Genomic DNA, 15,648 nt, shown 5'->3' with positions numbered 1-15,648 from the left:
GGGGCAGACACCAAATCCAACTTGTACGCAGAAGGGGGAAAAGAAAACCGCACTCCTTGTAACAGTAAGCCCCGCTCAGAGGGTAGGCGGGGTCTAGCAGGGCCCAAGGCCCCCATGTCAGCCCCTCCCCAGCCCCAGGGTCCTCTTCAGCAGGACCCGGGGCCGAGTCCTTCCCCCCAAGCACCGACCCCACTAGACAAGGCCGGCGCAGCCGCAGAAGCCGGATAGAATAAGGCCCACTGGTCAGACCCAGCGGCTTTGGCCGAGGGAGGAGACTCGAATGCCTCCGTTGCCATATAGGAAAGGATACCCCCTGAGGCTGCCCGAGTCTCAAGACCAACTAACCCCTGCCCCGACTCCGAAACCCTCAGACGTTTCGGGGCTGGAAGCAGGGGAGGGGGACCAGAACGAACAACAGGAGGGGAAGGACCAGAAGGTGCAGACTGAACCAGGGTCCAAGCGACCCCCACGCCCAAGTCCGGGTCCCTATAAGCAAAACGGGGCATCCGGGTGAGCAACCAACCTAGCGCGTTCCAACAACCGAAACCTAGAATGCAACCCCTGTGCAGCCTATACCCGAAAATTATCATACATAGACTGGGTAAATTGAGTCACCAGCAAGCAACAGTACTCACAGGACTCAGGGTTGAAAGTGTCACCGACCCAACAGGCTGCATGACGGAGGCAAAACAGTGAGGGTCGCCCTGAGACAAGGGGACCGAACAACCCTTAAACTCGCACGAAGCAAGGGAGAACCCGTGGTCACATCCATTGGACCCGCGCGTCCCCTAGGGGATTCCCAGGGGTCCTGAGCGTTTACTTGAAGAGGACTCGCGCTCAGGTAAACCCAGGCAGGGTATTGCTAACCGGCGCCCAAAACTATCAAACAGTCTAAAGCTGAACCCCAGGGACGTGTACACTCACGGGGACCAAGCACGGGGCACCACCAAGTATCAGGGTGAGGCCAAACACCAGTGGAAAATAGGGCAGAACCCCCCACCAAGGCAAAAAGAAAAACATAACTTCGCAAGAGGACAACGTACCCCAAGGAACAGAGCCGGCCGCTGTGATAGGTGACAACTAGCTACACAGCACCCTGCGCCCCTTACCAGTGTGAAAACTGCCTCTTACCTCTTAAGGTTAACTAGGGGAGACAAAACCCCCAAGTACCCAAAGAGTGGCCGAGAAACTGAGCAGTAAAACGGACACACATAGGCAGACCCCGAGGAACTTGTGGAAGGTAACCCCAAGCTCCATGGGAAGTACTTACAAGGCACCTAGGGAAGGGAACCCTAGGCGCATGTACTGAGCCCTGAGTACTGAAAAATAACTTCTGGCTCTCGCACCCCTGGAGTGCGGATAGCTTCCGCTAAGGAAGCTATCCGCACTTGTCCCATCTTCCGTAAAGTTATTCCTTATTCAGACTTTTACCCAGTTATTCATTCCTCCATCCTTGCCCGTTGCAGGGTTCTTGGTCTTCTGTTACTGGTAACAAACTGCGTACTATTAAGAGTAGTGTGTCTCTGTGGCCTTCCTCCACACCGCAACTTCCGCAACCCTGCTATAGTCGTTTCCCACATTAACCGGCGGTGGGAAACGACTATAGCAGGGTTGCGTATTGGCCATACGTGCTTAACTCAGACACTTAATTAATGGAGCGCCGTCCTGCTCCTTATTATCCTAACTGCATTGTCCCTCTTACAGTTGTGCATATCCTTGTTGAATGTTCTGCCTTCCAGGACGAGTGTGTGTCTTGCTTTCCGACTGTTTCTTGTGATCACTTATAAATAAATAAATAAAATAAATGTTTATTTAGGTAAGGTACATACATACAAGAAATTTTTACAAAGATTGGTGGACTTATAGATAGAGCTAGTACATACAATGCCTAAAGCCACTATTACATACAACTTGTTCCTCGATCGAATTCTTGGTGAATCGGATACTTTTAATATCGTTCGCCTCATGCGTTTCTGTTTTCATATTGGCTTCCTTGGTGATATTTAGCGTCCTCTGATTATTCCGCACATTTGATGGTGCTACATAGCCTTCCCGGTTTGGTGCCTTCTTTTGATAATTACTTACTAACCGTCACGTCTCTGGAAGTAAGAGGAGACATGATTACTAACTACAACAACCTAGGTGGAATTTAAAAAACCCAACTTGAATATATACCACGAGGAACTTTAAAAATGCTATGTAACATACACGTGACCTGAGGATTTGAACATACACGAGACCAATCTCCAGGAAGCCATTCAGGTGCTGCAAACATAGCTGTTCCAATCATTATCCCAGGAAACACAAAACGAAAGAACTATTGATTCGATAGTAATGAAGTTAAAGAACAAAACCACATCGTCAACATCTAAAGAGAAACCCCACACCAGAAGGAAGAACTCTGCTAAGAGCGGTGATATCTGAAGCAAGACGAGTTTCTAGAGAGGTAAAGGAGGCAAGATGGTTTGAGTGGTGTCAAACTCTAAAGGAATATAGTAGTCTTGGCAAGATATGGGGTTAGATTAAAACCATATCAGGTCGACCAGCCCGACCACAGGCATGTATTCAACCCCTGCACGGGGCTGAGAGACTTGCTCTCCAATTTGAAGAGAAAGAACGGCTTCATATCAGCTTCCTGCAATGGTTAGAAGGCAGCAAGAACAAAACAAGAGAGGTTGACAGCCATCCTATGAGAACATAGCTACAAATGACGAATGTGACTGTCCCTTCACCAAACAAGAACTAATCAGAGCCAAAAAGATGGAAAAAACATTGTACCAAGTGCTGATAACATTACATACTCAATGATCGCACACCCAAGTCCTGCTGGAGAACAAGGGATATTGGACGTTATCAATGCATCTTGGAAGAAAGTAGACATCATTCCGATTCCTAAGCCGAAAGAACCTCTCAATTACAGACCCATTTCATTAACATTATGCATTAGTAAAACTGCAGAACGGATGGTGATAGGCTACTGTGGGAGACTGGAAACCTGCGTAAACACATATTTGGCTTCACTAAAGGAGTAGGTACTGCCAACTGCATAGCAACATTACTAGGAACAGTTAACTCAGGTCCGGCTATAGTGATCTTCCTTGATTTAAAAAAAGGATTCGAACTTGCAAGCCCACAAGCAATTTTACACACCTTAGTTAAAAAAGGAGTAAAGGGAAATATGTTAGCATGGATTCAAGATTACCTAAGTCACAGGTATGCCAGAGTAAAGTTGCAAGGACAAGTGTCGGACTACCACTTGCATGAGAATGGGACTTCACAAGGAGGAGTCCTCAGTCCTAGTCTTTTTAACATCCATATGGGAAAACTTTGTTACCATGACATTTGCAGGCGTTAAATTGCTAAGCTCTGCTGATGATATAGCATTAGTCATTACAGGTCCTTCACTTCTAAATAAAGCACAAGGTGCATTAGATAAAGTAACATCTGAATGCAGCATTTTAGGGCAAAAAATATCTGCACAGAAGTCTAAGGCAATGAGACTAGGCGGCAACACTCCAGACAGGCACCTACACATTCAAGACATTAACCTTCAGTTGGTTAAACAATATCAATATCTCGGAGTGTGGATAGATTCTAAAATGACATTCAACAAGCAAATTCAATGTCTAAAGGAGAAAGCAAAATCACGACTGAATATAATGAGAGCAATCACAGGGCCCCGTCTAGGAGCGGGACACAAAGTGTTAAGGATGTTTTACATACACGTCGTTCGTTTCCTTGTTGTTTATGCAACGCCTGCCTTACTCACTCTCTCCTGGTCAGTGGGCAAACGTTGAAGTTATTCAAAATGATACAATGCGAGTCATAACAGGGGCTCCCAGATGGACTAAAATACTGAAACTAAGACTAGAAACCAAGCTAACATTGATTGAAATAAGGGTAAAAGGGATAACTGCTTACATGCTAACCAAGATATTGACTAGATCTAGAATCAGTTCACTTAAAGAAATAATCATTGGAGCACTAACTTGGAACAGAAGAGCCTCCAATAGCAACAAGTGGGCCCATTGTGTAATATATACCATCAATACATTCAATATAACAAATACAGTTACTGAGAGGGGTGTCAAATACATGCAGACTTTGTTATGCAAGCCCCTTGGGAATCGCTGCCAGCAGACTTTTAAGATTATAGCCCTTGAATGAAAAAATAACCAGACTAATCTTCATCTGCTATGTAATATTGCACAGATACATATAGAAGGAAACACTGCACCTGACAGCTTCACATTCTCCACAGTGAACCAGCAGGGACAAGAAATCGGAGCTGCAGTTAAAAGCAGGAAACTCTGTAAATTGTTGGAGACACTCAAACGGGTTTTCAACTTTACAAGCAGAGATGCTAGCCATTCAAAAGCCTTTGGAACATGTTCTTGCTGAACACGACAACATGTTATCATAAAAATCCCAGGCAACATAAAAAGGATCACAGTGATATCATAAATAATGGTAGTTAATACTGGGCACAAGGGTTCTGAAGGTGTGAGCGTAAAGACACTTTTACTTAACAATTAGTTTATTCATAAAACTTAATACTAACGGTACATGGCAAGAACAATCTGACGTTACTTTAATGTTGGACGTGGTGCTTGACAAGGCTAAACTAGCCGGAACACTTGCTTCCAGTTCGGACCACTCGTGGTATCGCTGACCCTGTCTACACTTAACAACAGTGGGCAACCACTCCAGACACAATGGCTGCTTGACCAGACTGCGGCAAGTAGCAATAACATACAATGAAAGACAACAGCCCACGTTGGTGCCAGATGTGAATCTAGGATCAATGAGGCGTGATTATAGTTGCAACAATACACGGCCCCACCTTGGTGCCAGACGTGAGATCCGTGACCAGTTTGGGCTGATTGATGACTGAATAACAACAACTGACAGACTTGTCTCTGAGACGAGTCTTCCGTGCAACACTCACTTGATTACGTTACTTTAATCAGTAAATATAATTACGTTATTATGTCACCAAGACATGCAATCAAAACAAATGTCAATGCAATCAACAATGGCTTACGGGTAATTAGTAATCCCTGAGTAATCGTACCAGGATCTGTCAAAGCTTGACAGCTCACTTAACTCACGAAGAATTTACGTTAAAGCTCGGCGTCACTGAGACTGCTTAACTAACATCGATCAGTCAATACCATTACTAATCACCACGTATTAAATTAATCGATAATCAATCACTTTAATTAATACAATGACGTCTCAAGTACAAAACAATTAACACACTGATATCTCTAGGATAATGAACACGAAATTACACTGACGTTTCGAGATACTGAACACACGTTTAACTGAACACTGAGTATACTGACGTCTCAAGTTAATGAACACGAAGTTAACTAACTTCTCAAGATACTGAACACAAGTTCCATTGACGTCTCAAGATATTTATTTTTATTTATTTATTTATTTATATACAAGAAGGTACTATATACAAGAAGATACTAAATACAGGTTACACTGATGTCTCGAGATCAACTGAACGCAAGTACACTGATGACACTGAGTCACCACAACACGGTAATAATACTGTACACACCAATACAGGTCACTGAGACCAACAATAATTACACTAAACCAAAGTACACCAGGTCACTGAGACCAACAACAATACGGGTCACTGAGACCAACAACAATACAGGTCACTGAGACCAACAACAATACGGGTCACTGGAGCCAGAGAGAGAGAGCCAGAGAGAAAGAGCCAGAGAGAGAGAGCCAGAGAGCGAGAGCCAGAGAGAGCGAGAGCCAGAGAGAGCCAGAGAAAGAGAGAGAGAGAGAGAGAGAGAGAGAGAGAGAGAGAGAGAGAGAGAGAGAGAGGGCCAGAGCCAGAGAGAGAGAGAGAGCCAGAGCCAGAGAGAGAGAGAGAGAGAGCCAGAGAGAGAGCAAGAGAGCCAGAGAGAGAGAGCCAGAGAGAGAGCAAGAGAGCCAGAGAGAGAGCAAGAGAGCCAGAGAGAGCAAGAAAGCCAGAGAGAGAGCCAGAGAGAGAGAGAGCAAGAGAGCCAGAGCAAGAGAGCCAGAGAGAGAGAGAGAGAGAGAGCAAGAGAGCCAGAGAGAGAGAGAGAGAGCCAGAGAGAGAGCGAGAGAAAGAAAGAGAGAGAGAGAGAGAGAGAGAGACAGACAGACAGAGACAGAAAGACACACACACAACAAAAGAGGAGACAGAACAAAATTAAGGCAAGGAGAGAGAAGACAGAACAGAAACAACAGAGAGAGGAGAGAAATTAGAAATCATTGAAGAGAAGGGGAAGAGAAACACAAGATAAGAAAAAAATACAAGAAAAATATACAAGATAAAAATGACATAAATGAATACCACAAATATAAAAAGTAAAGGAAGAGAGAAGCTAGAAGAGACAGGAAACGAGAGGTGTTAGAAGAGAGGAGGAAAGGAGAGATTAAAAGTTAAGAAAAACAGGAGAGAAACGTAAAAGAAATAAAAAAAAGGGACATTTGTGAGGAGAGAAAATAAAGAGACCAGAGAAGACCATATATCAAGAGTGTGAGGATAAAGACTTATATATTTTCTTAGTAGACATCCTCTGGCTCTTGTTGCCCCTCTTGTATACGAATTGTACTTGCAAGCTTTCCCTGAAAAGATATTAACAAAATTAATATTTAATTATTTATTTATATAAATTACACACACACAAACTTTATATTATATATATATATATATATATATATATATATAATTTCGTAAACCTCACCCTGTAAACATTCATGTTTCTACATGTTAAACAAGCTACGAGGATGAGGGAAGGGGATGTTCCCTCCATGCTGGATATTATATTTACCAGGAAAGAGAAAGATATATTTATCATCCAGTACCTCCCTCCTTTGGTACCTCCCTTTTCCTCCTTTCAGTACCTCCCTCCTTTTACCCAAGTGACATTGTCACTTGGGTAAAAGTGACCATGTCTTTTTGGGAATAAAGTATGCAATGCATTATAATCTGGAAGAAAATGAGCTTGAAGCAGTTGAAAAACCTGACTTGTGGAGAGGTCATTATGGGGAACTCAGATATTTCCTTAAGGAATTTGACAAACACTTGCTGTTAGGACATGAAGTAAATGAGATGTATGTCAAGTTTTGTGAAATATATGATAATGGCACAACAAAATTTATACTAAAGCAGAGATGCAGAACTAGGAAAAGGGGATAAATTGCCCAAACATACAAGCAATACAAAGATGCGAGAAACAACAATAGCAGTAAGGAGAGGGGCAGAAAGACTATGACTTTCGGTCATATTCAACAACACAAATATACATACACACACACACATTATTGGAAAAAATTGGAATTGGAATATTGGAAAAAATAATTAAAACTAAATGGGTAGAACACCTGGAGAGAAATGATATAATTTCAGACAGACAGTATGGTTTTCGATTTGGAAGATCCTGTGTATCGAATTTACTCAGTTTCTATGATCGAGCAACAGATATATTACAGGAAAGAGATGGTTGGGTTGACTGCATCTATTTGGACCTAAAAAAGGCATTCGACAGTTCCACATAGAGAGGTTGTTCTGGAAACTGGAAAATATTGGAGGGGTGACAGGTAAGCTTCTAATATGGATGAAAAATTTTCTGACATAGAAAAATGAGGGCAGTAATCAGAGGCAATGTATCGGACTGGAGAAATGTCACAAGTGGAGTACCACAGGGTTCAGTTCTTGCACCAGTGATGTTTATTGTCTACATAAATGATCTACCAGTTGGTATACAGAATTACATGAACATGTTTGCTGATGATGCTAAGATAATAGGAAGGATAAGAAATTTAGATGATTGTCATGCCCTTCAAGAAAACCTGGATAAAATAAGTATATGGAGCACCACTTGGCAAATGGAATTTAATGTTAATAAATGCCATGTTATGGAATGTGGAACAGGAGAACATAGACCCCACACAACCTATACATTATGTGAGAAATCTTTAAAGAATTCTGATAAAGAAAGAGATCTAGGGGTGGTTCTAGATAGAAAACTATCACCTGAGGACCACATAAAGAATATTGTGCGAGGAGCCTATGCTACGCTTTCTAACTTTAGAATTGCGTTTAAATACATGGATGGTGATATACTAAAGAAATTGTTCATGACTTTTGTTACGCCAAAGCTAGAATATGCAGCTGTTGTGTGGTGCCCAACAACAGAAGTTGGCCCATATCTTAAGAAGCACATCAACAAACTGGAAAAGGTGCAAAGACATGCTACTAAGTGGCTCCCAGAACTGAAGGGCAAGAGCTACGAGGAGACGTTAGAGGCATTAAATATGCCAAAACTAAAAGACAGAAGAGGTGATATGATCACTACATACAAAATAGTAACAGGAATTGATAAAATCGACAGGGAAGATTTCCTGAGACCTGGAACTTCAAGAACAGGAGGTCATAGATTGAAACTAGCTTAACACAGATGCTAAAGAAATATAAGAAAATTCACTTTCGCAAATAGAGTGGTAGACGGTTGGAACAAGTTAGGTGAGAAGGTGGTGGAGGCCAAGACTGTCAGTAGTTTCAAAGCGTTATATGACAAAGAGTGCTGGGAAGACGGTCTCATCCTTTAACTACACTTAGGTAATTACACACACACACACACATACATATTATATATATATATATATATATATATATATATATATATATATATATATATATATATATATATATATATATATATATATATATGTCGTACCTAGTCGCCAGAACGCACTTTTCAGCCTACTATGCAAGGCCCGATTTGCCTAATAAGCCAAGTTTTCATGAATTAATATATTTTCTCTATTTTTTTTCTTATGAAATGATAAAGCTATCCATTTCATTATGTATGAGGTCAATTCTTTTTTTATTGGAGTTAAAATTAATAGAGATATATGACCGAACCTAACCTATCTTTATAGGTTAGGTTAGGTAGCTGAAAATGTTAGGTTAGGTAGTCGAAAAAACATTAATTCAAGAAAACTTGGCTTATTAGGCAAATCGGGCCTTGCATAGTAGGCTGAGATGTGCGTTCTGGCTACTAGGTACGACACATTATATATATATTTATATATATATATATATATATATATATATATATATATATATATATATATTTTGGTAGCAGTCTTTCCTGTAGACATATTTTATTAAATATGACCGAAAAAGTAAGATTAATAATTCTAACACGAATTTTCTCAATCTTTCGTACATTATGCTTCACTATTGGAGGTAAATCAAAAATCACTTCTCCAAAATTCATTTTTATTTCTAGTCTGACGCGACACGGGCGCGTTTCGTAAAACTTATTACATTTTCAAAGACTTCACAAATACACAACTGATTAGAACTTGCGTTTCCCTGGTTTTATATCTACATTTGAGTGAGGTGGGAAGGGTGATGTGGCATTACATTTGAGTAAGGTGGGAAGGATGATGTGGCATTAGAGGATATTAATAGGGTATTAAAAGGCTTTCTACAAACACTTCTATTCAATATCCATTGTTTCGTGTTCTGTCTTGTGTTGATACTTTTAATACCCTATTAATATCCTCTAATGCCACATCATCCTTCCCACCTTACTCAAATGTAATGCCACATCACCCTTCCCACCTCACTCAAATGTAGATATAAAACCAGGGAAACGCAAGTTCTAATCAGTTGTGTATTTGTGAAGTCTTTGAAAATGTAATAAGTTTTACGAAACGCGCCCGTGTCGCGTCAGACTAGAAATAAAAATGAATTTTGGAGAAGTGATTTTTGATTTACCTCCAATAGTGAAGCATAATGTACGAAAGATTGAGAAAATTCGTGTTAGAATTATTAATCTTACTTTTTCGGTCATATTTAATAAAATATATATATATATATATATATATATATATATATATATATATATATATATATATATATATATATATATATCGGACAATTAGTAAAAAAAAAAAAAAAAAAAAATTATTTTACCTTGTACCTAGATCCACCAGGCCTGTTTGGTGCCTGTTTCAGTACTTCAGACATCTGGAAGGTCACATCCTCCTCCTCAACTTGTGGATGTGCGTTGATAGATGATTCTGTAAAATTAAGTTATTTATATAATAATAAATTCAGTATAACAATAATATTCTGTAAAATTAAAAGTAATTTATACATCAATCAGATAAAACTCTCCAGAGATGGTGATACACAACATATAAAGGACAAGTTTCAGAACAAAATATGCATTTAGGAATAAGGTTTTGTACATGTAGGTAGCACATGAGAAAATAAGTGGAAGGTGATCAAGTTTATATTAACATGTTAATGACTTTGTTAAGGCTTTGCAAGAATGAAAAAATATTAATAATATAATATCACCTACCAATTAATTGTGCATCATTTATAAGTCAATTATTTGCATTATTTGCATTATTTGCAAAACATGGGGGGATACATAAGGGATAAACATAGGGGCTGCAGAAGGCTTATTGGCCCATACGAGGCATCTCCTATCTAAACACAAAGATTAATCCAGTGTAATTGGCCTGTTATGTTGTAACACATATATATATATATATATATATATATATATATATATATATATATATATATATATATATATATATATATATATATATATATATATATATATATATATATATATATATATATATATATATATATATATATATATATATATATATATATATATATATATATATATATATATATATATATATATATATATATATATATATATATATATATATATATATATATATATATATATATATATATATATATATATATATATATATATATATATAATATATATATAATATATACATAATATATATATATATATATATATATATATATATATATATATATATATATATATATATATATATATATATATATATATGTATGTATGCCATATACATATATATGCTATGTTGTATGCTACAACTTGGCTGATAATAAAGCCATTCACAACTGCAGGCCTAATAAAAAAAGGAGGTGGCATAGCAATATCTTACAAAGATACCTTCATCTGCAATAGTCTCATTAGTAATAGAGACGACTATTGTGAATATACCTTTGCCAAGTTCTCCAGTAAATCCCTTAAATCCTCCTTGACTATAAGTGCCATCTATAGATTTCCCAATACCGACATAGCTTCATTCTCAGATAACGTAAGGAATCTTATCATAAATAACAATCTCAACAAAAATCAAACCAACTTAGTGGTTTGTAATGGTGAACAAAACATGCAGATACTTATATATAACCTGTGAATAGAGTGTAATAACACCAAAACTATTTGTTTATTGTTTTATGACCATAATAATTGAATCACTAATATGATTCACTAATATATAATCCTAATAATAATCACTAATATATAATCCATTGAGCATGCTGCATCTCTTTCAGTCTCTTTGCAATTTGAACAAGAGGGTTTTTAATTGATCGAACCATATTCTTAAAGTAAAGTAAATGAGATGTATTCCATATTTTGCAAAATATACGATGAAGGCACACAAACATTCATACCAAAACTGAAGGGCAGGATTTATGAGGAGACATTAGAGGCATTAAATATTCCAAACTAGAAGACAGAAGGAAAAGAGGAGATATGATCACTACGTACAAAACAGTAACAGGAATTGATAAACTTGATAGGGAAGATTTCCCGAGACCTGGAATTTCAAGAACAAGAGGTTATAGATTTAAACGAACTAAACAAAGATGCCGAAGAAATGTAAGACAATTCACTTTTGCAAACAGAATGGTAAACGGTTGGAACATGTTAGGTGAGAAGGTGGTGGAGGCCAAATCCGTCAAAAGTTTCAAAGCATTATATGACAAAGAGTGCTGGGAAAATGGGACACCACGAGTGTAGCTCTCCATCCATCTGATTGATAACCCAAATGAATTTTTCATGGATATGATACCAACATCAAATCATAAATCAGATGTGATCCTATCCCCACTGGATTTTGAAGAAGCCATAGACAGTATGCCTATGCACTCTGCACCAGGCCCTGACTCTTGGAACTCTATATTCATCAAGAACTGTAAAAAACGTTATCGCAGGCCCTTCACATTCTTTGGAGACAAAGCCAAGATACTGGCATTGTCCCTGACATACTAAAAACAGCAGAGATAGCACCGCCCCATAAAGGAGGAAATAAGGCAGAGGCAAAAAACTACAGACCGATAGCACTAACATCGCACATCATAAAAATCTTTGAGAGAATGCTAAGAAGTAAGATCACAAAATACATGGAATCACAGCATCTCCATAACCCCAGACAACATGGTTTCAGAACAGGGCGCTCTTGCCTATCACAGTTGCTGGACCACTCTGACATGGCACTAGATGCCATGGAAGACAAACAAAACGCTTTGACAAAAAAAAGCCTTTGACAAATGTGACCATTGTGTTATTGCACATAAAATGCGTTCAAAAGGAATTACCGGAAAAATAGGCAGATGGATATACAACTTCCTGACTAATAGAACCCAATGTGTAGTAGTCAACAAAATAAAATCTGGACCATCAACCATAAAGAGCTCAGTCCCCAAGCGTACTGTGCTTGCTCCAATACTTTTTCTCATCCTCATATCGGACATAGACAAGGACACAACCTATAGTACTTGATCATCCTTTGCAGATGACACTAGAATCTTCACGAGAGTAGGCAACATAGAGGACACGGCAAACCTCCAATCAGATGTAAATCAGGTCTTTCTATGGGCTACAGAAAATAACATGGTGATTAACGAACATAAGTTTCAGCTCATGCGCTACGGAAAAAATAAAAAATATAAAAACGGAAACCACTTACAAAACTCAGTCAAATCATAACATTGAACGGAAAAGCAACGTAAAGGATTTGGGTGTACTGATGTCAGAAGGCCTTACATTTAAAGAACACAATAAAGTAGCCGTCACAACTGCAAGAAAAATGACAGGATAGATAACAAGAACTTTTCACACTAGAGATGCTATACCGATGATGATAGTTTTCAAGACGCTAGTGCTCTCTAGAGTGGAATACTGCTGCATAATGAAAGCCCCTTTCAAAGCTGGAGAAATTACTGACCTATACTTATGCATTTATCTTCGGTTTAACACAACAGGCACCAGACACACGCTAGGCATCATACACACTAGGATAAAACAAACATTAGGCCAGAAGTCAGAAAAGAATTCAAAGAATTTTACTGGAAAGGCTTGCTGTTAGGAAAGGAAGTAATTGAGATGAATTAATGCACAGTATGTCAATTTTGTGAAATATATGATAAAGGAACAAAAACATTTATACCAAAACAAAGATGCAGAACTAGGAAACAGGATTTGTTCAACTGAAATTTCAAGACGGACAGAGACCAAAAGACACAAAAATGGAATCAATATACGAAGAGGCCAAACCCCCAAACATACCAGTAATACAAAGAGAAACAACTACACGCCAGTGAGGAGAGAGGCAGAAAGAAATTTTGAAAAAAAGGAACAAACAAATGTAAAGTAGAACAAATCATATTCTATAAATACAGCAACAACCAATTGCAGGTAAAGGATAATATTCAGAGCTTTTAAATGCATGGATGGCGAAATACTCAAGAAATTGTTCACGACTTTTGTTAGACCAAAGTTGGAATATGCAGCGGTTGTATGGTGCCCATATCTTAAGAAGCACATAAACTGGAAAAGGTGCAAAGACATGCTACTAAGTGGCTCCCAGAACTGAAGGACAAGAACTATGAGGAGAGGTTAGAGGCATTAAATATACCAAATATACTACACAAATATATATACTACACATGCACAATAAACTACCCTACACAGGCTGAGTATGGTGTGTACAATAAATTATTAGCTAAAAGATAAGACTAAGTTTGTATAAATGGGGGTTAAGTCAGAGTGGGAAAATGTAAGTGGAGTGCCTAAAAACCCTGTCCTGGGACCTCTGTAATTCATAATATATACAAATAATTTAGACTCAGGTTTGATCAGCAATATTTGAAAATTTCCAGACGATACAAAAGGGATTTTTTTCTGGATTCAGGATTATTTTTTTATTGCTGAAAACAGGTTTTCAGCAATAAAAGAAATACAGTATTGCTGGAACAACCGTCGACATCTTCAAGAGAAAACCTGAACATCTTCAAGAAGTGAAGATGACCTTGAGAAGAAGTATAGGTTGGGAGAAGTATAGGTTAGGAATTGTCTCCAAAGAATTCTCAAAGAATTACTCGTTATTGCTATCCAAGATAATTAGACGAGCCAAAGCTAAATACTACGAAGATAAATTTACCCAAATAAAGAGTACCTTACCTAAAAATATGTATGTACCTTACGTAAATAAACATTTGATTTTGAAGTGCCGGACAAACAAGGCTGTGGTGGATATGTGGGCCTGAGGGGCCTGTCCAAGCAACAGCCTGTTGGACCAAGCTCTCACATGTCAAGCCTGGCCTTGGAAGGGCTTGGTGAGTAGAACAACTACCAGAACCCTATAATGCATGTATCAAGGTGTCCAGGCAGTGAGCACCACATAATGCAGTGCAGTCCTGTAAGAATAAGCACAGTAAGTATGGGCATGGAGGGGGTGCAGCAGTGGCTTGTGAAGGGCTGGAGAGTAAATGGACATGCCCAGGGGTAAAAAGCATTAGGGTAACAGAACATAGCCCATAAAAATAGTAATGACAATGAATGAATAATTATATGAATGCAATAATACTTCATATCTCAATAGGAATACTAAGCAGGATGCAAGACAAGGTACTGGTGGTGATAGTGGTTGGTACAAGTCCTCACATCCCCACAGACACCAGTAACAGCCCTCACCTCCCAACACAGTACCCTTGTAGCGAGTTAATCTTATACTCGCTTCATTATCTTATAGCATAACTAATTAACACTAATTACAGAAGCTACACAGGTGATACTTTGGTGTGAGTTGAGCGCACTGAGCGTCGGTATCGCTACACCCTTGTTCCTTAACAACCCTTTGGACCTTTATTACAGAAAAATAGAATCAATTAATTTAATAAAATATAAAATATAAGTGCTTACTTACGATAATACTATCGGTGGAACACAAAATCTTCTTCTTCTTGATAGTAGGTGCAGTTTGCATGAAGGGTTAGTCCTCGCCATGACTGAACTGACGACAAAATGGCCGATGTGTTGATATGGCGTCAGGTGACGCTGTGACGTCACAGGTGAGGGACGCTTTGCGCATTACTCCCTCGTACTTAAAAAGTACTACAGGTACTTTTTGGTTTTATTTTTGAATATGGCAGAAGTTGGACAGCTTTTCAAATCATTATAAGGGAGTGAGTTCCATAGACTAGGTCCCTTTATTTACATAGAGTGTTTACATAGATTAAGTTTGACTCTGGGGATATCAAAGAGATATTTATGTCTGGTGGGGACGTGGCCATGTGTTCTATTACATCTGTCCAGGAAGAGTTTCAGAACAGGGTTTGCAGTTAGAAAAAGGGCTTTATAAACGTAATTTACACAGGAGAATGTATGGAGTGAATTTGTTTAGCATGTTTAAGGATTTGAACAAGGGAGCTGTGTGTTGTCTGAAGGTAGAGTTATTTATTGTCCTGATAGCAGATTT

At 38.6% G+C, this 15,648-nt stretch overlaps 1 long non-coding RNA gene across 1 annotated transcript; it reads right to left on the bottom strand.

Annotated features, from left to right (window-relative positions):
* Positions 1–4,519: 4,519 nt before the first annotated feature.
* LOC138350769 (uncharacterized) lies at positions 4,520–15,208 on the bottom strand. The gene is made up of 3 exons (XR_011222278.1): positions 15,097–15,208; positions 9,992–10,098; positions 4,520–6,627 (listed from the first exon to the last, which is right to left on the bottom strand). It is a non-coding gene; the product is annotated as an uncharacterized lncRNA (long non-coding RNA).
* Positions 15,209–15,648: the final 440 nt, after the last annotated feature.

Source organism: Procambarus clarkii, chromosome 5 (genome assembly GCF_040958095.1).
Source record: "Procambarus clarkii isolate CNS0578487 chromosome 5, FALCON_Pclarkii_2.0, whole genome shotgun sequence".
In the NCBI taxonomy this organism is placed as follows: Eukaryota; Metazoa; Arthropoda; class Malacostraca; order Decapoda; family Cambaridae; genus Procambarus; species Procambarus clarkii.
This window is presented reverse-complemented; position numbering and strand designations above follow the sequence as displayed.